General features: G+C 37.6%; 2 protein-coding genes across 4 annotated transcripts in view; one reads left to right on the top strand and one right to left on the bottom strand.

Annotated features, from left to right (window-relative positions):
• The window catches only part of LOC141402023 (uncharacterized), a 162,036-nt gene that overhangs the window by 120,574 nt on the left and 17,721 nt on the right, over nucleotides 1-23,741 (top strand). The gene's annotated exons all lie outside the window — the stretch shown is intronic.
• The window catches only part of Rh7 (G protein-coupled receptor family protein rhodopsin 7), a 131,327-nt gene that overhangs the window by 73,940 nt on the left and 33,646 nt on the right, over nucleotides 1-23,741 (bottom strand). The window contains exon 1 of one of the 3 annotated variants that reach the window (XM_073982640.1): nucleotides 11,832-12,088. The exons of the other annotated variants lie outside the window; for them this stretch is intronic. The gene's annotated coding sequence lies outside the window, so the exon portion shown is untranslated. Of the gene's footprint in view, nucleotides 1-11,831; nucleotides 12,089-23,741 lie in introns of those variants that run through there. 3 annotated transcript variants of the gene reach the window in all.

Genomic DNA, 23,741 nt, shown 5'->3' on the forward strand with positions numbered 1-23,741 from the left:
TTTGAAATATTTCTTGATGTTTTATGAAAGTTCTTGGTAACTTTTCCAGGTTAAGATTTGGACCCACGCACCTAATAAAGTGGTTAAAAACTTTTGGTAGGATTTAAGGGAATATTACATTTACTAAATAAAAACAAAATTTTATTTGATTAAACACCTACATGTTATTATAACAGGGATATTTTCCGAAAATATGGCAACATCGTTATGATTTTTCTTTCGAATGTATAAGGCCATGTTTATATTATGGCCTTTTGCAGGGTTAACCTTCTTAACGAGGATTTATTTGACGTCTACGCAAAGGAATTGGCATTTCAAACCCAGTGGGTTTTGTTAAATCCGGTTATATATAAACGTACTATAAGACTCCCAAAAACTATATAGTATGGACCTGTAATCCAAACACAGCTGAAGAGAACTTAACATATATGTACAAAGAAAAAAATTCAAACCTATTCAGATGAGCGGGAGTATAGTTTTTTTTTTTTGAGATAAGTACAACAAATTACGAATTGAGTATTGGGATTTTTTACCGCAGGTGATCAACGGTCAACGCCGGTCGGGTGCTTTTTGTTAAACACAACAAAGAACAGTTGGTGGTGCACATGAAAGCGTTAAAACAACTCTAAATGTTCGTACGCGTGTCCTAGTGTGTTTGGCTACTAAAAACTAAAAAGTTCTCAAGATCAAATCCAGCAGACAGCGGAATAAAATATAATAAAAATATGAAGTGTCTTGAAATTGAAAACAAATTACACCTTAAATATTCTAAAAATAGAACATATGTTTTTAGCTCATTTTTCAACTTCTAGTGGCCATAGAATAACTAGTTATTCTAGTGGTGGTAGAATAACTAGTTATTCAGTGCGACATGCCCTTGTTAAAATAATGTGTTAGTAGGGGGTTTTGTAAGTATGTAGTTCCGACTACCAAAAAGTACTATAAAAACCCTTTATTTTGGGAGAATTTTTTTTTTGCTTGGATGTGTGTATCTTCAAATAATAATTGGCCCAATATAACATTCTGTCATTGCCCTAAATTCATATTTACACCCCATAGTTATGGATTCCAATTCATATCCATGTGTATGTATGTAACATATGACTTCGATACACTTGTGTTGATTTTGTGATAATGAATGTTCGTTTTGCAAGTCTACATATCGCACCTGTTCAACAAAAGGGTAGTAACTCAAAACATTGAAATGTTCACTTCTTGTTAAAAAACGATAAATAATGATCATCTCCACTAACTGTAAAAATATCCCATTATTTTGTTTAATCTTTCGGCAAAAAATGCCGCTATGTCACTCTTCATGTCTTCAGAATCATCACTTGTGTATCAATAGTGTTTTGTCTCTACTGAACAATACACAATTTTGAGTTACTACCCTTTTGTTGAACAAGTGCGATAAAATAAATCTTAAGTAGGCATATTTACTTTTCCTTTCTTCCACCATGTGAGAAAAGAGAAATCATCGTGAACCTTTAACTGCTCAGATGCGGCGAAGGCACTAAGTGGATTTAAGAGATTATTTTTCCATGATTTGAATTTTTTATTTCCATCCATTAACGGTTACTCAATAGGCAAACATCAAGATATCGACAGTCGCTGTGGGTGTTTTTTTATTGTTTGTCTTCGTGCATCCTCTACAATGGAGGTCAATGGCAGAGATTTCATTGGTGTCATCAAGAGGTATGGGAACACTTATTGCTGACTAATCGATAGCATATATAAGTAGGTATATAATATGTGTGTACAGACATGTAGAAGTAGACATACATAGTTACATTGTTTTGTATAGAAATCGAAAAAATATGATGTTGTACATTTGAAAATAAGACCATTAATCCATTTTGTAGGGAGAACAAATTACGCGTGCTTTACTAAAAAATATTGCGAACTAAGATAATAATTCGTATTCTCAATTCGACAACTGGCATATGTTTAATAAGGGACTAACATCAGTTATATGAATAAAGGTGCTTCGACGGGTTGTAACCACAAAGCTACTGGAGTTTCGCCATGTTTATGTTATAGTCTTTTGCAGGGTTAACCTTCTTTATGAGGATTTGTTTGACGTATATGTAATGGAATTGATAGTTAAATCCGGTTAGATATAAACGAACTATGTTTTGACTTGAAAAGGTGTAGTGCGTCTTACGGGCCTGTACCGCATGCGGGCAGATGTTTTGCAGAGGGTCATCAATCCTTTCCCTATAGGAATTTTGAAGGCTGCACCATCTTCAGCGTAGTTGAGCCAGAACTACTCTGGTTTGTTGTGCCAGCTGAAGATCATTAGCTGCAATAGATGGGCGAAATTCTCCGAGGGCAGCGTTCACATGATATTTGTTTATGGCATCTGCCAGTGCATCTGTGTGAATGCCATTCAAAATAGAAGTGACAAACTATAGATATTTGCAACATTTGATAGTTTCGATATTTTCATTCTAACTATCGATACTATCGCCAGTATATGTATAACAGTTTTTAATTATAATGTCACTTGCAGAACTTTCTGAGAACATTTCTCATATTGTGTTGCTGATCTATGGGTTCACTCTTGCAATATTGGACTTCTCTTTCTAGGTAGATCTCACGGCAAAACCGGACAAGTATTGTAACGAGTGTATGCCATTGTGTTCCTGTTGTGGAAAAACAGTACCTAGTTGTAGTTTCTACGCCGGTATTCTGTGGTAATTTGTGGTCGAAATTCTGCTACCATCGACCATGGCATTTAACGCAGTGCTGACCTCTGCGGTCCATGTGATGAACAGATTCGTAGATTTTGTGGGGTGTATATTTGCATATTCCTCACGTGGAAAAAGGAGGTAAAATCAGTTAAATAGAACTGTAGCTATTCACAACTGACATCAGGCAAAGTACCTGACGCCAAGATCGTAAAATCATCCGCATACGTTACAATCCTAAAGTCGTGGGGGAGAAAAAATACAGGGGAGGTAGAGTTGAAACATCAAGAAATTCAAAGCAGAGTTTAGACCAATCAAAAATCCCTGCGAGAGCTATCTTTCGGCATTACCATTTTAATTGGTACCGCTAGGGTTTGTTCGAGCTATTAGGCCATTAGGACGTAAAAACAATCTGCGGAAAAGTTCAAAACAATCCGTGAGGAGCTCTTAAACTTCACTTTTCCCGAGTTTTTTTTGGGATGTACCCGAACGAGTTTACCAATATAGTCCATATCCCAGCTAAAAAAAATCCACCCAAAATAATGGGTTTTTATACTACTTTTTGGTAGTCGTAACTACTTACAAGACCCCCTACTAACTCATTATTTTAACGGGGGCATGTCGCACTGAATAACTAGTTATTCTACGACAACTAGAATAGCTAGTTATTCTATGGTCACTCGAAGTTGAACAAGTAAAGAAGAATCAGTCGACATTGCCGACAGAGAAATACCCTCAGCCTGTGTGGATTGAAATAGTTTTTTTTTCAAAAACACTTACGTATTTAGGGGGTTTTCAAAACAATATGGATAGGATAAAAGCGCAAAAATTTACGAGGATATCGATAGATAGGGCTTTTTTAAACTGAGTTTCGACAATGTTTAGAGTACCATTGTAGCGAATATTTTCGAACTTTTGTGGGGGCGGTATCGAAAGGTCCACTTTTTCCACCTTCGAATTTTATATAATATTCGAAGAAATATTACGATATCCAAAGTGTGGACGAACGCAGTATTCGGTTCGAGCTCTCCAATCACTACATATGGTGTCATAGGGGGTTTTTACAAGGTTTTTTTTTCAAGAAGTATGGACTTGCCCTTGAAAAAACTTTCACTGTCGTATATGAGACAGCGAATGCAAGTTGCTTCAACAAAAATCAAAGTGATCCGAGAGCATGTCTTAAAGTGAATTTACCCAAATTTTTGTGTGAGAGGTACCCGAAGGAGTGCGCAAATATAGTCCATATTCCAACCCGATCTAGTTATAGATATATTAGGATGTTTAAAATATCGACCAAATCTGTCACTTCCATCAATAGTTATCGTAAGCACAACTTTTCCGAACATTTTTGAACTTTTGTGGGGGAGGTACCTGAGGGAGTGGACCGATATGGCTTATCTTCGAACTTAAACTAAGTTTGCAAAAAATACTACGAAGGCCACATTTTGGACCGAAACGGCAAATCCGTTCGAGAGTTGTCTTACGCTCCAACCACTACACACGGTGTCATAGGGGTTTTTTGCTACTTTCAGCCTATTTTATCAGGAATTATGGACTTGCTCCTGATGAAGCTTCTACCGTCGTATGGGGGGCAGTAAATATAAGTTGCTACAACAAAAATCAAAGCGATTCTAGAACAGTCCCTAAACTGGACTTTTCCGAAATTTTGTGTGGGAGGTACCCGAAGTAGTGGACCGATTGAGTCCACATGGAAACCTTATCTAAGTCCGGTACACAATACACGATGTGCAAAGTATGGACCAAATTGGTTACTCCCTTCAAATTTACCGAACATTTTCGAACTTTTGTGGGGGAGGTACCTGAAGAAGTGGGCCAATATAACCCATCTTTGAACTTAAACTTAATTTTGACAATTTTTTTTTTAATTCCGAAAGATAAATTTTGGACCAAATTGTTTCATCCGTTCGAGAGTTATCGTGCGCACCAGCCAGACAGACAGACGGATGGACATTGCTAAATCGACTCCAAATTGTCTGAAACACATTTCGTCCAAACATACTTGGGGTCTAAAACCATAATTTCGATGATACACATTTTGCTCGTATGAAAGTGTATATACCCTCGTTAGCATAAATGCTGAAGGTATAAAAATAAGCTAAAAACATATGTTCTACTTATAGAATATTTGAGGTGGAAATTGTTTTCAATTTCAATACACTTCATATTAATACCCTCCACAATAATATGGAGCGTATACTCGTAATTAAATTTGTCATTCCGTTTGTAGTACTTGGAAATATTTATCGGTCGATATAACTAACCGATTTCCGGCACGTTGAAGGTTTTAGCCTTATTATGACACCGAAATGGCTGAAAGTTGGTACTTAGTCTTTATTGGGGCATAAAACTTTCCCCCAGAAATTTGTCGGTATAGGTCCACGCCTTCATATAGCCCCCATAGAACGATTTTCATAATTTTAAAAGTTGTGGTCTCAATAATTCACCGAAATGGCTGAAATGTGGTAGTTGGGCTTCTTTTGGGGTATTAAACGTTCCATATGAAATTTGTCGGTATAGGTCCACGGCTTCATATAGCCCCCATAGGACGTACCTGCCGATTTTCGGTGTTATGAATGTTGTGGCCGCAATATTACTCACAAATGTCTAAAATTTGGTATTTAGTCTTCGTTGTGGGTATAAAACTTTCCCCCAGAAACTTGTCAGTACAGGTCCACGCCTTAGTATAGCACCCATAAAACGGTACCTCCTTATTTCCGGTATTTTCCACCGAAATAGCTGAAATTTGGTATTTGGTCTTGATTTGGGGTACAAAACGTTTCATATGAAATTTGTGGGTATAGGTTCACGCCTTAGTATAGCCCCCGTAGAACGCTACCTCCTTTCCCCCAGAAATTGGTCGGTATAGGTCCACGCCTTCATATAATCCCATAGAATGGTACCTCCCGATTTTCGGTATTTTGAGGGTTGGCCACAACCAAACCACCGAAATGTCTGAAATTTGGTATTTAGTCTTTGTTGGAGGTAAAAAACTTTTTGACTGAAATTCGTCGGCATAGTTCCACGTTTAGATATAGCTCCCATAGAACGGTACCTCCCGATTTTCGTAATTCTGTAGGTTGCGATGTCAATATCCGAAGGACTGAAATTTGTTAGTTAGTCTCCCATGGGGTTATAACATATTCCATAATAAAATTATCAGTATAGGTCCGTGTTTTTCGTATTTTTTATGGTTTTACCGAAATAACGGAAATTTGGTATTTAGTCTTCCACCAGAAATTTGTAGGTATAGATCGACGTTTAGATATAGCCGCCATGGAACGATACCTCCCGAATTTCGGTATTTTTACTTTTACTGACCTTGCTGAAATTTGGTATTTAGTCTTCTTCATAAACGGAAGGAAACTAATGATTCCATTTTTCTTCAATCCAATACGTAGTGGAGGATATAAAAAGATCGACCTGGCCGAACTTAACGCCTTTCTAACTTGTTTTATTATATTTTATTCCGCTGTCTGACGGATTTGATCTTGCGAACTTCTGATTTGTAGCCGGACACACTACAAACTAGGCCACACGTGCGAACATTATCGGTTGTTTAAATGCTTACATGTGCTTGCATACGCACCTCCAACTGTTCTTTGTTTTGTTTAGCGTTGAACACACAACCCTCCGATTTGCCAAATGCAAATACATAAACACTTTTTTTTGAAAAAAAAAACGGCTATTTTTTATCATACCTCGTACATATCGCTCATTTACTGAAAGAATGACACATCTCAAAAAATCATGTTTCGAGAAAAAAACGCGTTCTAAGTTGGCGGTTGAAATTTGACTTCCCAACTTAAAAATAATAATACAAAAAAAAAAACAAGAGAGCAAAGGCTATAGTCGGGACGGGGCCGACTATGTGAAACCCTACACTACTGAAAAATGGAGAAATGGGATGTATTACCGGCTATTGCGATATCTCCATTATTTGGCCACCTGCACCAACGTACTTTGCATCATTGTAAAGATGAGATCTTCTGCTTTCATAGCAAGACTTTGCTTTTGGAAGGTTACCAACCAAAGGTGTGATATTCATCATTATAATTAAAATGAAAAGTTGGATTTAATTATCGACTATTGCGACATTTTCGTTGTTTAACCACCTACGACAACCTACTTTACATCGTTAGAAAGGTAATATTTTCTTCTTTCATTTTCAGATTTTGCTTTTGGTATACCCCTTATAGACGCTGAGATTTTTTGCTTTGGAATATAACGTCAACTTTTTCTCCAAATAAGTTTTTTACTCATTCCGACCCCTGAATTTTATCCGGCAATCACCAAAATCAGTAGTCTTCTTCCCCTCCGGGACCCCCAACAACTCCCAACATTTGATGACGATCCGATCAAAATTGCGACCTGTAGCGTTATTTAAAAAAAATGGACAAATGGGATGTATTACCGACTATGGCAATATCTTCATTTTTTGACCACTTACGCCAAACTGCTTTACATAGTTAGAAAGGTGATATTTTCTACTTTTATTGTAAGGTTTTGCTTTTGATATACCCCCTATAGAAGCTGAGATATTTGCTTTGGGAAAAAACCTTGACTTTTTCTCCAAATAAGTTTTTTGCCCATTCCTACCCCTAAATATTATCTATTATCCGACCATCACCAAAATCAATAGGCTTCTTCCCCTCCGGGACCCCCAACAACACCCAACATTTGGTGACGATCCGATCAAATTGCGACCTGTAGCGTACTACACGGTTTAGACGAACAGACGGACGGACGGTCACACATAGCCAGATCGACCATTATTTGGATGCGTTACAAACTTTTTGGCCAAAACCAACAACACTCCCCACATAGTGGTGTAGGGTATAATAAAATAACTACTGGGACCATATTTGGTAAGCAGTTCTAATTTTTTTGCGCAAGATTAAGCATGATTTGAAGTGTTTAGTGCTTCCTAAACTCAAAAAAACTATCTTTTTGCATTAAACCAAACCCGTAGTAAATGAGCTGTAACTCGTTGAGTTTAAGAGATATGCGCAAGAAAATTGGATGCAAGATAAAGTTGAAGCCGTAGAAAAATTCACATTACTAACTTAGAAAAAGCCTTTTTTGAGCTATGTCTTGGAGTAAATGAGCCATATGTTCTGTTTTTAGAAGAGCTGAGGAAAATACATATATGTTGATTACCTAGTAATGAGTAAAACAGTGTTTTTTATACCCTCAGCCTTTAGGCTAAAGAGGGTATTTACACTTTGATACGACCAAAAATGTGCCTCATCGAAATAATGAAACGGATATCTTACAAACATACTTGGGGTCTAGTATGTTTGTACTATATCCGTTTCAGACAATTTTAAGTAGATCTAGCAATGTCCGTCCGTCTGTCTGTCTGTCCGTCTATCTGGCTGGCTGGTGCGCACGATAACTCTCGAATGGATCAATCGATTCGGTTCAAATTTTGGGTATCGAAATATTTTGTGGAGATTTGATTTAAGATCGAAGATGGGCCATATAGGTCCACTCCTTCAGGTACCTCCCCCACAAATGTTCAAATATTGTCGCAAAACTTGTGCGCAAGATAACTCTCGAAGGGAGTAACCGAATTGAACTAAACTTTGCATATAGTAATACTACCTCTAGGCATACATCAGGTTCGAATATGGATTATATTGGTCCACTCCTTCAGATACCTCCCACACAAAATTTGAAATAAGTGCAGTTTAGTGACACCTCACGAATCGTTATGAAATTTTTTGTAGAAGGATTTTCGTGCGGCCCCCGTTACGCTATTGTAATTTTTTTTCGAGGGCAAGTCCATAGTTCCCGAGATAATGGCGCATAACCAAAAAAAAAAAACGCTGCAATATGTCGCGAGTTCAAATAAACGGTGGCCAAATAAAAAAGGCGTTGGCGTTGGCAGATGAATTTTTAGTATAAATACTTATAGTTCACGGACAATGTCGAGAGCAAAAAATTGGGAAGGTCGGTCCACGTTTTGGGATAGTCCCTATGCAACGGTACTTCTTAATGTTTCGGTATTTTGAATATTTTAGCTAATCAACCAACCAAGCTTATCAACCAAATTGGTTGAATTTTGTGATGTGGCGTTTTCACTTTACAAAAAACTTTTCGGATAATAATTATGGACATAGGTCCACGTTTTGATATAGACCCCATATAACGATACCTCCCGATTTTTCGGAATTTTGAAGATTTTACATATGTTTCACGCCCAAATACGCCGAAATTTTGCATTGAGGGTTCCTAATGGACCAAAAAACTTTTCTGATAAAAATTATGTACATAGGTCCACGTTTTGATATAGCTCCAATAGAACGGTATCGCCCGATTTTCTGTATTTTCAAGGTTTTAGCCACATTAAACAACGAACGGATGAACCGATTTGGTCCAAAATTGGGCTTTCGCAATATTTTGCCAAACTTAGTTTATGTTCGAAGATGGGTTATATCGGTACACTCCTTCCGGTACCTCTCCCACAAAAGTTCGAAAATGTTCGGACAATTTGTGCGCTCGATAACTAGGGAGTAACCGATTTGGTCCATACCTTTCTTATTCTTTATTTACTCATCCGTTATCCGGATATAAGTGATCGTACAATTCATTTTGTTTTTTAATATTTATCGCATTAGATTTATGTTATAGTATAGTGGTTGTCAGCTCTCTGTGTCTTGCAGCATTCAGTAGATCAGTTTCGTCGGTATAACCTGTCCAGTCCATGATGTTTTTGAGCCAAGATGTTTCTTTTCTTCCTCTAGCACGCCTTCCATCAATTTTTCCTTTTAAAATTGCTTGTAAAATGTTGTATTTGTTGTTCCTTAATACGTGTCCAAGATATGCTATTTTGCGACTTTTTATTGTTGTTATTAACTGCGGGCTTACATTCATCCTTCTTAGTACTTCGTCATTAGAAATTTTCGCAGTCCATAGTATTTTCAGTACTCGCCGGTAAATCCACACTTCGACGGCTTCCAATTTTCTTTCATCAGAGGATTTAAGCGTCCATACCTTGCACATCGTGAATTTTCTACCAAACTTAGATGAAGTTCTAGTATGGACTAGTCCACTTCTTCGGGTACCTCCCACATAAAATTTCGGAAAAGTTCAGTTCAGGACCTACTCTGGAATCGCTTTGATTTTTGTTGTAACAACTTGTATTTACTATCCCCTATACGACTGTATATGTGTCATCAGGGGCGAGTCCATACTTCCTGAGAAAATGCGTCCACTCTTTCTGGTACCTTCCCTCATAAAAGTTCTAAGCTTTTCGCTAAAATGGTGTGCACGGTAACTCTCGATGTTAGTAACCGAGTTGGTCTATACTGTGCACATCGTAATATTTCTACGAGACATAGATTAGGTTCGAATACGGACTATATATGTCAACTCCTTCGTGTACCTCCCACACAAAAAATTCCGAAAAGTGCAGTTTAAGAGCTGCTCTCGAATCCCTTTGATATCTGTTGCAGCAATTTGTATTCGTTGTGCCCATTGCGCCGATTCGGTTCAAAGTTTTGCCTTCGTAATATTTTGTCCAAACTTGGTTTATGTTCGAAGGTGAGCCATATCGGTCCACTCCTTAGGGTACCTCCCCCACAAAAGTTTAAAAAAATGTCACTAAAATGGTACGCACTATATCTCTAAAACGGGCATGCCGATTTGGTCCAAGGGGATCCAAAGATCTCCTTATATTGTATCCAAATGTAGCTTAACTTCGAAAATGGTCCATATCGGTCTTCTCTTTAGGGTACCTTCACACTGCTGAGGGTATATCTCGGTCGGCAAAGCCGTCTGACACTTTTTTACTTGTTCAGTCATAACTTAGCATTGGGGTTTTCAGATCATGTGGCTTCCAAACTTTATTCGGTCAGATTAAGTTCCACGTCTCTACAGGAGGATATATCTGCCTCAATGTCATTAGATTAATGTTTCATTATTTGGGTTTCCGGAATTCATGTCGTTCTCTCAATATTTTTACACTTATTATTTTATTATTTGACTTAAAGCAATATTTTCCTTTTTTTATAAAACTTCCTATCATTCCTATTAGCCTCTTTATATATTAGTTCAATTACCTTTGTACTTAAATACTTGTACACAATATGTACGATATGTAAGCATGTCAATTTCAATCACAATTCTGTCTGTTCCTTATTGTTAAGGTCATAAAAGATGTTGTCCTGTTAACCTCAACGATAACAAGGACACTTTTATGTCGTAGAATTTCGAATACTTGAAATATATTTCGTACACAAATACCTACATACTTACATATGTATGTATGCATTAAGCATTATGATTATATTATAGCTAAAAATCTATATCACGATTATACATGACATTGTCAGTAGCAATTGCTTTGATCATATTGTGTTGTTATTATTTTTGTTTTTCTCTTTTTCTTTCATTGTGGCGCCCAATAAGACATGTCCAAATCTGAGTTGAAATAAAAGTCAATTGAATATCATAATAAATCTCTTGAAATACGACAAACGACATTGTCTGCACCCTGTTATCACCATTAACGTAAAATTATGACGAAGAACAGCGTTGTTGAATGAAAACCGCTTAGGCATGGAGAGTTGTCAACAATAATCAGCATTATTTATGCTTCCAGACTCATCTCATCTCGATTGGCGGCAACTGTGTATTAGGCAGGACGAAGTTCAGTAACAATTGTAATATTGTTTTGTTGTTCCACATTTCTTGGAATCTCGACAACATTGTTTTTATGATCGAAAGACATAAATACATATATAAAAAATAAATAATAGGTACTTGTCATTGGAATTAGATAAACTATTGGATATCTTTAAATTTTATTATTTGTGGTTAATATAATTATTCATACCTCACACCGCTACCTTATACACGCGGAGGCAATACATTTTTGAAATGTTTGAAAATAGGAAAAATCAAACGAAATAGACCACAGCAAAATAAAATAATAAGGAAATGTGTTGTCACTTTAACTCCAGCGTAAATAAGTTCCAGCAATAAATCCATTAGAATGTCATAAAAATGTTACCAAACATATACAAAAATATTTGAGGGTATGGGTATGGTGTGAGAAAGATATGTATTTTATATTACTTGAAAAAAATATAACCTGTTTCTCCAATACATACTCACTTATTTACTTAGTTACTTAGCTGGCCCATTACACAACATTTGTTGCATAAGCCCAACTACGAAATGAACTCGATTTCTCTTTTTTTGTTGCTTCGGTTTTTGGAATACCGCGTCTTTGCATCTCTTTTTCCACTGTTTGCTCCATCGAAGCCTTGGCCTGCCAGTTCTGCGTGTACCGCCATGTGGCCCGTATTTAGCGGGTTCATCATCGCTCATTCTTATTATATGGCCGAGCCATCGCAGTCGTTGCACCTAGATACGTTTATCCATACTGATGTCCTTGTATAGCCTTTACAACTCGTGGTTCATACGACGTCGATATTAACCATCAAAGCAGTATTTTTTCTCTCAACATACACTGCCTTATCTGCTTGCGCAAGTACCCAGGCTTCGGAACCATACATTAGCAGGGTAGTATCAGCTTTTATACCCTACACCACTATGTGGGGAGGGTATTATAAGTTGGTTTTGGCCAAAAAGTTTGTAACGCATCGAAATAATGGTCGTAGACCCATACTTATATATACCAAAATGAATGTCTCGACGTGCTGAGTCGATCTGGCTATGTGCGTCCGTCCGTCCGTCTGTCCATCTAAACCTTGTAATCACGCTACAGGTCGCAATTTTGATCGGATCGTCACGAAATTTTGGATGTTGATGGGGGTCCCGGAGGGGAAGAAGCCTATTGATTTTGGTGATGGTCGGATAATATTTAGGGGTCGGAATGGGCAAAAAACGTATATGGATAAAAAGACAACGTTTTTTTCCAAAGCGAATATCTCAGCTTCTATACGGGGTATACCAAAAGCAAAACCTGACAATAAAATAAGAAATTATCACCTTTCTAATGATGTAAAGTAGGTTCTCGTAGGTGATCAAACAACGAAGATATCACAATAGTCGCAAATAAAACCCAACATTTCATTTTTGCGATTTTAATTATAATGACGATTATCACAGCTTTGGTTGGAGACTTTCCAAAAGCAAAGCCTAGCTATGAAAGTAGAAGATCCCATCTTTACAACGATGTAAACTAGGTCGGCGTAGGTGATCAAATAACGGAGATTTCGCAATAGTCGGTAATACATCCCATTTTTTCACTTTTTTTGGAAATCACGCTACAGGTCGCAATTTTGATCGGATCGTCACGAAATTTTGAGGGTTATTGGGGGTCACACAGATGAAGAAGCCTATTGATTTTGGTGATGGTCGGATAATATTTGGGGGTAGTAATGGGCAAAAAACTTATTTGGAGAAAAATACAACGTTTATTTCCTAAGCGAATATCTCAGCTTCAATATGGGGTATACCAAAAGCAGAACCAGGCCATGAAAGTAGAAAATATTTTTCTATATCTTTCTAATGATGTAAAGTAGGTTCTCGTAGGTGATCAAACAACGAATATATCGCAATAGCCGTTAATAGAACCCAACTTTTTATTTTTGCGATTTTAATAACAACGACGAATATCACAGCTTCGGTTGTGATCTTCCAAAAACAAAGTCCGACTATGAAAGTAAAAAATCCCATCATTACAATTATGTAAAGCAGGTTGGCGTAGGTATCCAAATAACGGAGATATCGCAATAGTCGGTAATACATCCATTTTTCCACTTTTTTGGAAATCACGCTACAGGTCGCAATTTTAATTGAATCGTCACGAAATTTTGGGTGTTATTGGGGGTCCCACAGAGGAAAAAACCCTTTGATTTTTGATAATGGGCGGATATTATTCAGGGGTCGGAATGTGAAAAAAAATATTTGGAAAAAAGATCAACGTTTTATTTCAAAGTTAATATCTCCCTTCTGTAGGAGGTATAATAATTGTTCCACAAACATCCCATGCGGGACAGGGGAGACTTCTCTCATATCAATGAGTGCACCCCGATTCATATTAGCTCAATGATATGGGACCTACTGTTTATCGCCGAGTCCGAACGGCGTGTCTAAGACACCACTTGTAGAGAAGTTGTACAAGGCTGAAATACTCAGAAAATGTCGCCAACATTACCGAGGGGTATTTTGCCACCGTTGAAAAGTATTTGATGTTGACTGGCCGGGGAATCGAACCCACGACCTTCAGCGTGCAAGGCGGGTGTGCATACCATTGCACCACGGTGGCACCCGTAGGAGGTATATCGAAAGCAAAACCTGGCAAGGAAAGTAGAAAATAAAAAAAAAATTGACCTGTGTTAATGAAGACATTCAGAGCAAAGGCGCTAAGCTATCCCAATTTTAATATTTTGAATTTTATTAATAAAAAGCTTATGAACGGGGGTAGTGGTGTAGGGTATCACATGGTCGGCCCTGTCCCGACTATAGCCTTGGCTCACTTATTTGTAATGCGTTGTTTTTGTTTGACGAGCCACATCTCGTTTTTAAACTGCTTACTTAAACCAAAGTAGCATCTGTTGGCCAATACAATTCTTCTTTTTATTTCACAACTGATGTTGCCTGTTGTGTTTATGGCGGTGCCAAGGCAGACGAAGTCTTTTACTACCTCAAAATTATAGGAACCAACTTCAACAGTTGGTCCGATCTCAATGGACGCATTGCGCGTCGACACCATCAGCTTGGTCTTCTCGCCGTTTACCGCCAGACCCACTTTAGCAGATTCTCCTTCGACCTTCATAAAGGTATCAGTTACTTCTTTTACTGATCGTCCCATGATGTCTATATCATCAGCATAAGCAAGTAACATGTGCCTATTTGTGTAGATTGTGCCACTTCTTTTGACGTTTGCCTCTCGTATAACCTTTTCTAGCAGGATGTTGAAAAGGTCACACGAAAGGATGTCTCCTTGCCTGAAGCCTCTTTTGGTACAAAACTCTTCGGAGAGGTTCTTTCCTATTTTAACTGAAGATCTTGTGTCAGTTAGAGTCATTTTACAAAGCCGAATAAGCTATGCGGGGATACCAAATTCAGACATGGCTTGGAATATCTTTGGGCGTAGGGCGTCCTCAAAGGCTGCCTTATAATCAACAAAAAGGTGGTAAGTGCCGATCTGCATATCTTGGGTCTTCTTCAGGATTTGCCGCAGGGTAAATATCTGTTCAATAGTGGACTTGCCAGGTCTAAAGCCGCATTGGTATGGCCCAATTATCTCGTTGACCATAGGCTTTAGTCGCTCGCACAATATCCCTGACACGATCTTGTAGGCAGTAGCATCTGTTGGTCAAAACAAATCTTCTTTTTATTTAACAACTGGTGTTGTTTGTTGTGTTTATGGCGGTGCCGAGGTAGACGAAGTCTTTTACTACCTCAAAATTATAGGAACCAATTTCCACTGTAGGTCCAAGCTCTATGGACGCATTGCGCGTCGACACCATCAACTTTGTCTTTTCGTCGTTTACCGCCAGACCGACTTTAGCAGATTCTCCTTCGGCCTTCATAATGGTGTCAGTTACATCTTTGACTGATCGTCCACTGATGTCAATGTCATCAGCACAAGAAAGTAACATGTGGCTGTTGCTGTCTCCTTGTCTGAAACCTCTTTTGGTACTGAATTGTTCGGAGAGGGTCTTTCCTATTTTAACTGAGGACCTAGTATCAGTTAAAGTCATCTTACAAAGCCGAATGAGCTTTGTGGCGATAACAAATTCAGACATGGCTTGGAATACCTTTGGGCGTAGGGCGTCCTCAAAGGCTGCCTTATAATCAACAAAAAGGTGGTAAGTGCCGATCTGCATATCTTGGGTCTTCTTCAGGATTTGCCGCAGGGAAAATATCTGTTCAATGGTGGACTTGCCAGGTCGAAAGCCGCATTGGTATGGTCCAATTATTCCATTGACCATAGGCTTTAGTCGTTCGCACGATATCCCTGACACTATATTGTAGGCAATAGCGAGAAGACTTATGCCCCTATAGTTAGAGCATACAGTCTTATCTCTTTTCTGGTGGACGGGACGCAGGATACTCAGGTTCCAATCGTCGGGTACGCGTTCTTCCTGCCACTTGGAGCTAACTAGCTGATGCATACACCTTATCAGCGTGTCGCCTCCGGTTTTAAACAGCTCGGCTGGTAGGCCATCAGTTCCTGCTGCCTTATTATTCTTTAGCCGGTCTATTGCTGTCTTTACCTCATCTTGGCCGGGTGGTATACATTCAATACCATCTTCTTGGATTGGATCTGTGGTATCTTCGTCGACTTCGCTACTATAGGATACCAACAGTTTGGAAAAATGCTCTTTCCATATCCTTAGCACCCTATCTGTATCAGTTACCAGATTACCTTGCTGGTCTCTACAGGAGGATGTGCCAGTTCCAAAGCCATCAGTTTGATGTTTCACTCTTTGGTAGAATTTTCGGACTTTATTCTGTCTCCTGTACATCTCGATTTGTTCACACTCCCGCTTTTCCATCTCTCTCTTTTTCCTGCGGAAAAGACTTTTCTCCTCTCTCCTTTTCCCCCGATACCTCTCTCGTGGGCTACGCGTTGCTACTGATTGTAAAGTAGCCCTATATGCCGCATTTTTCTCTTCGGTAGCAGCACGACACTCCTGGTCATACCATGGATTCCTTGGTGGAGATCTCTGGTATCCAAGTACTGATTTTGCGGCTGTTTGCATGGAGTGTGCAATGTTTTGCCATTGTCCTGATATGTTATCGGGAAGGAGAGTGCTTTGATTAAGCAGTTGGGCCAGTTGAGTGAAATATGCTGTGGCTATCTGTTGTGTTTGCAGCTTACCGATGTCCAACTTCCGTGTGGTGTCTGTTCGCACTTTGTTTGCTACGTTTAATCTGGTACGTACCTTTGCCGCAGCAAGGTAGTGGTCCGAGTCTATGTTTGCACCTCGGAACGATCGTACATCCAACATGCTTGATGAGTGTCTTCCATCTATCACAACGTGATCAATTTGATTTCTTGTTCTTTGATCTGACGACAGCCGGGTGCCCTTATGAATATCGAGATGCTTAAATCTGGTACTGCTAACTACCATATTTCTTGCAGCTGCAAAGTCTATCAGCCTCATACCATTGACAGATGTTTCACTGTGGAGACTGAATTTCCCGACTGTTATGCCAAAGATATTCTCCTTTCCAATTTTGGCATTAAAATCGCCTAGTATAATTTTAATGTCATGGGCAGGGCAACGGTCATAAGTTTCTTCTAAGCGCTCGTAAGAAATGTCTTTGGTCTGTTCGTCCTTGTCTTCAGCGGGAGCATGAGCGCAAATAAAGCTGATGTTGAAGAATTTTGCTTTTAATTGAATTGCAGCGAGTTTTTCATTCACTGGGGTGAAGCTGGAGACCAGATGTTTTAACCTCCGACCAACTACAAATCCGCAACCAAACTCATGCTTTGTGTCATGGCAGCTATACTACAGTGCGACACCATTAGGTGTTGTTGTGACGCCTTTCCCGTTCCATCGTATTTCCTGTATGGTAGTAATGTCGTACATCTGCCAATGCGTAAACTGCACCTTCTCTATAGAGAGTGCGAACATTCAAGGTGCAGATTCGCAGATCATGGTCCTTAAACGTTTGCGGGGGTCGTCAACTTTTGAGGGATTTGTTTTTCTTTTCTTTCCTTTTTTCATAGTAGGCTGTTTTTCTAGGGGAGGTTACTAACCCGACCCACAAACCCAAGTTTTTAACGTTCTTATGGATGAACGCGCGGCACATGTTAGCTCACTACCTTTAACGGGTGTTAAAGGCAGTTCCCCAGGTGATACCACGGGGTAATTATAAGTACGAAAAGTACTAGTGTGTACTAAATGGTACTAAATTTATTAAAATGTGGATTTGAGCGAATGGATAGAACTGGAATTCTGAAATTTGGAATGAGGGCCACTGAAGAGGAATAACAAAGATCTACCATAGCGTTTTTGGAAATTCGAACTATAAGTGTACAAAATGTAGTAAATGGTACTGAATTTAGTACAATTTGGATTTGAGTGAACGGATAGAGCTGGAATCCTGAAATTTGGAATAAGGGTCACTGACGCATTGTAACAAAGATGGACCAATTGTCGAAAAGTACTAAATGGTACTAAATTTAGTACAATTTGGATTTGAGTGAACGGATAGAGCTGGAATTCTGAAATTTGGAATGAGGGTCACTGACGAAGACTAACAAAGATGGACAAAAGGTCGAACAGTACTAAATTTAGTACAATTAGAATTTGGATGAATGGATAGAACTGGAATCCTGAAATGATGAAGAATAACAAAGATGTATCATAGAGTTTTTGTAAATTCGAACTGTAAGTGTACAAAAAGTACTAAATGGTACTAAATTCCGTACAATTTGGATTTGTGTAAACGGATAGAGCTGGAATCCTGAAAGTTGGAATGAGGGCAACAGACGCAGAGTAACAAAGATGGACCAATGATCGAAAAGTACTAAATGGTACTAAATTTAGTACAATTTGGATTGGGGTGAAAGGACAGAGCTGGAATCCTGAAATTTGGAATGAGGGTAACTGATGAAAACAAACAAAGATGCACGAAAGTGTTTTTGTAAATTCGAACTATTAGTGTACGAAAAGTACTAAATTGTACCAAATTTCGTACAATTTGGATTTGGGTGAACGGATCCTGCAATTTGAAATGAGTGGCACTGATGAAGAGTAACAAAGATGAACCAAAGGTCGAAAAGTACTAAATTTAGTACATTTTAGGTTTGGGTGAACGAAAATTTGGAATGAGATAAAGTCCGGAGTTTGAGAAATATATATTGATTCATTCAGTTTATGTTTACCGAAGGCGGTTTCTAAATAATGTACTGAAATCAAGTAGTCTAATGTGAAGTACCTTTTCAGCAAAAAGTTTTTTAACGTTTTTGTAAGGGAACTAGAAAACGTGGGCCTATGCGACAATTTTTTGTTCCAAAAGTGGGGACCAAAGAAGCCTGATTTAAAATGTCTACAAAAATTTACCTTTATTTAGGGTTCTAAGAATTCAAGGTCCAAATTTAAACAAATGGACAATATAGGTTTGTTATATTTTTAAAATACCCAAAGTCGATATGGAGATATTGAAAACAATTTTACGGACCTACTCGGGTTCTCTGCGAAACCGCTGAATCTAGAACCTTGCATTTTGAATATGTGCTATTGTAGTGAAAGGGTAGGATGGACATTCATCTTTCCATATTAAATATTTTTCATTTATATTTAATTCCCTTTCCGAATACGTAGTAGCGGGTATTTGCTAGTTGTTCTATAACGACCACCGGTATAGCTACGTCCTTCTGACTGTTGACATCAAGGAACAACTCTCAGCATTTAAGATATATCTTTAGAATTTGGTACAGAAGTTTCTATTACTTTGGTGTTTTGTCTTCGTTGAGGGCACAAAACTTTCCACGTGAAATTTGTCAGTATAGGTCCACGTCTTCATATAGCCCCCATAGAACGATACCTTCCGATTTTCGGTATTTTGAAGGTCGTGGCCTCAATATCCCACCGAAATGGCCGAAATTTGGTACATAGCCTTCGTTGGGGTATAAAACTTTCCACATCAAATTAGCCAGTATAAGTCCACATTTTCATATAGCCCGCATAGAACGCATTATCCAACCGAATTAACTACAATTTGGTATCTAGTTTTCGTTGTGGGTAAAAAACATTTCTGCAGATAATTGTAGGTACACTGAAAGAAAAATGCTTCGTTGTATTAATGAGCGGGTTTCATTGATTATTTTTCATTGATGGTATGGAATGTTCCATAATTATAATGAAATGTTTCATTCATGCAATGAAACTTTACGTTATTTAAAATTCAACGATTTTTGGTTTCATTGTATAAACGAAACGGATTTCTTTAAGAAAAATATGTATGTGTGGAATTCAAACTAAATAGAATGGGCTAAAAACACTAGTACGCAAACATCTTTTAAAAAAAAATGGCGAAAAATTCATATATTCGATGTGTTTGGTTTGCTTTGAATGAAACAATTTCATTAAATAAATGAAACAGTTTCATTAAATAAATGAAACAGTTTCATTAAATAAATGAAAGAGTTTCATTACATAAATGAAACATTTTTGTATTCTTTGTAAATCTGTTAAGTTATAAAATTTGTCTTCTAATTATTTTGTCTTTATTAAACAAATTAAATTTTTGGCAATCATAAAAGGAACACATTTATATATTGGCTACATGCATATGTATAGAATCACATACATAAATATGTATGCATGAATATTTGCCAAAACTAGCAGAAACGTCATCAACTGTACAAAAATTCGCTACTGTCGCCGATTGGCGTTGGTATACATAAATATTCATCCACATTAAAAATAATGCTATTCTCAGTTCTTTGTTATTGCTTCTATTGTTGTTCATTGAATTCCAGCTGTTGTTGTGTGTGTGTATTTAACAAGCAGAAAAAAGCACGTGTTGGCAGAACAACCACCGCTTTCTTAGCTACATCAAACGATGTTCAACAACATTGTTTTAGTTTGCGCTAAACCAGAGTCAAGTGTGTATGAAAAACAAGTTATTTTACGTCTGGTGTTTTCAACTTTAAAAACTGTGATGTGTTTAACATGAAAAGAAAATGTAAATATTATTTTTTAGGTGTTCAGTTGTTCTTTTAAGTGAATTTTCATTTATATTTTTTCTTGTAATGGAAGCATTCAATAGAAAATCTAAAGATGAGTGGAATGGCGGAGAAACTGTTACCATTGGCCAACGAAGCATCTCTCACTTACAAAAAGGAAATGTATTGTTGTATAGTTTTCTGTCCAACGGCGAAAGTTAAAGGTAAGTTAAGTTAAAAGCAGATTAATTGCTAAAAATTGTTTTATGGTTTTCACTTTTGCTTACAGATGACAACGCTCAAAAGGAAATGTGAAATGAAAATTCAAATATTGATTAAACTATTTTTTGTAGTTTTTATGTGTTCGTTTTTTTGACAATTTTCATTTATATTTGCAATGGAGATAAAAATAGAAAATCCAATGATCAGTGGAATTACGGAGACTGTCCGTGGCCAATGAAGCACTACTCCCTTAAGAAACAAAATGCTGTATCCCAACATCATGGACATTCACAGGGGACGACACAGCGACAAAAATTGGAGGCAAGTTATTGTTTAGAAAACCAGTTAATTTGTTAGCAATTTGTTTATTGTTTCAATTTTGCTTACAGTTGACAACGCCCAATACTACTCGTATCATTAAGATGCTTAATACCTGAGGTATTAAATATGACTTGTTGTATTAATGGTCAAAACTAATTGCAATAAAATGAAATAAACATATTTAGCATTGACTTCATTTTTGTTCATTACGTGAGTATGAAATGAAAGGAAAACTATAAACCCTTTAGAAGGCAACGGGAAACCACTAAAGTAACATCCCTAGAAAAATCATACAAATGCAATGAATACAGTAGATAATATACGGCCCTCAGTCTCCGGCAAAACGAGGGTGCTAAGAATCCCCGGAGGTAAAAATAAAACAAAAATAAATATCGGAACATGGAATGTAAGAAGTCTGTACGAACCTGGAAAACTAAACAACACCATAGATGAAATGAAAAGACTGAATATGGATATACTAGGAATCAGTGAAACATGGTGGACCGAAAGTAGCGAATTTAGGTCACAGAATACTAAAATATATCACTCGGGAAACTACGATGACGTTCACAGGAGAGGTGTTGCAATCATTGTGGAAAATAAGATAGCAGACTGCATAAATGGATTTGTCCCACTATCCGATAGAGTAATGATGATAAAAATATGTGCAAAACCACTTAATATGAATATTATCCAAGTCTATGCACCAACGTGTGACTCAAATAACGAGGAAATAGAAAAATTTTACAGCGATGTTGAACAACTCATGAAAATGACAAAACCACATGAAATCACGATTGTTCAAGGAGATTTCAACGCTAAGGTAGGAAATATAGAAACAGCGGATATGACGGGAAAATTTGGACTAGGCACCAGAAATGAAAGAGGGGACTCATACAATTTTGCCAAGAACACAACATGAAAATAGTAAATACTCTATTTTGCCATCACCCAAGACGTCTGTATACATGGCGATCGCCACAAGATAGTACAGAAAATCCAGTTAGAAATCAAATTGACTATATACTAATAAATCGACGCTACTGTTCTTGTGTTGTAACATGCTCCACATATCCCGGAGCGGACGTCCCTTCCGACCATAATCTTTTATTATGCAAAATGCGAATAAGACTTGGAATGCCAAGAAAAAAGGCTGCAAAAACTAAACTTAATCTAGAAAAACTAGAAGACCCATCAACAAAAGAAAGAGTAAAAGAATTTATAAACACCAATCTTAATAACGTCAACAGACAAGGCACTGAGGAGATGTGGAATGAAATGAAAACTGTCTTTAAAACAACCTCAACTATATTAGGGACAAAAACCACCCGAAAAGAATAACCTTGGATAACAACAGAAATCCTCGAACTTCGCGAAAAGCGAAAAATACACAAAAATACCAACTATGAAATTTATTGGGAAATAAACCAAGAGATTAGAAATGCCACACGAGCTGCAAAGAACGCTCAACTTAACAAACAATGTGAAGAAATCGAAAGGCTACACCGACTACACGACGATTTCAACCTACACAAGAAATTAAAAGAAGCATCCGGAATATACCGCAAAACTCATCCGGCTCTACTTGTCGACGAAAACAGTAAAGCTGTCTTCGAGACCAAAGAAAGAAAAAGTGTTTGTGATGATGAAAGGCCAGAAAATAACACTAATACTGAATCAGACATAACAGGAAACCCGATCACGGAAGATGAAGTCAAATCGGCAATTCAGTCAATGAAAGATAAGAAGACCGTCGGCCCTGATGAAATACCCGCAGAGATTTTGAAATTAATAGAGGGAAACAATATACAACTACTGCTGAAACTCTTCAATCACGTTTACGATACAGGACAGTCGACTACGAAAAAGCTTTCGATACGGTCAGGCATGAAAAAATGATGGATGTCTTGATGGATACCGGAATAACAGAAAAGGAAATAAGATGCATAAAAAACCTTTATTGGCAACAAACTGCAAACATTCAAGTTGATGGAGAACTCACTGACAATATCCCAATATCCAAAGGCGTTAGACAAGGGTGTATCCTATCACCTCTATTATTTAATTTATACTCCAACAAAATATTTCAAGAAGCAGTTGAAAACGAGCAAATTGGCGTAAGGGTGAATTACTCTGAATTAATAAACAATATACGATACGCCGACGACACAACATTAATTGCCACTAGCCTATATGGTCTACAGAAACTGGTTAACTCGCTTACTCAAAAAAGCGAATTGTACGGTCTTAAGATTAACATTAAGAAAACGAAATATATGGTAATAAGTAGAAAAACTTACCAAAACAACACATCATTGAAAATAAAAAATTACGAAATAGAACGGGTAAGGAATTTTAAATATCTTGGGGTCCTTATAAATGACCAATGGGATGCCTCGAGAGAGATAAAATGCCGAATAGAAGTAGCTAGGCAATCCTTTTTTAACCATCGCAAAATATTAACAAGTCATGAAGTCAACATCACAACAAAAATGCGCTTCATAAAATGTTATGTATGGTCCACTCTACTATATGCTGCCGAGACATGGACAATAAAGTCAATAGACGAACAAAAATTGAACGCATTTGAAATGTGGATTTATCGCAGAACACTGAAAATTCCTTGGACTGACCGAGTACCAAATGAAGAAGTCCTGAGAAGAATGAACACTAAACGACAACTTCTTGATATCATAAAAAGTAGGAAGATATCCTATATGGGACACATAATGAGAAACGAAAAGTATTCTGTCATCCAGAGCATAATTAAATGTCAAATTGAGGGAAAAAGGCCAAGAGGAAGAAGAGAAATATCCTGGATAAAAAACATTTTGGAGTGGACAAATCAACCAAATGAAAGAAGCCTTATCAACGCTGCG

The sequence above is a fragment of the Musca autumnalis genome, unplaced genomic scaffold, assembly GCF_047663935.1.
Source record: "Musca autumnalis isolate F117 unplaced genomic scaffold, ASM4766393v1 scaffold_4, whole genome shotgun sequence".
Taxonomy (NCBI): domain Eukaryota; kingdom Metazoa; phylum Arthropoda; class Insecta; order Diptera; family Muscidae; genus Musca; species Musca autumnalis.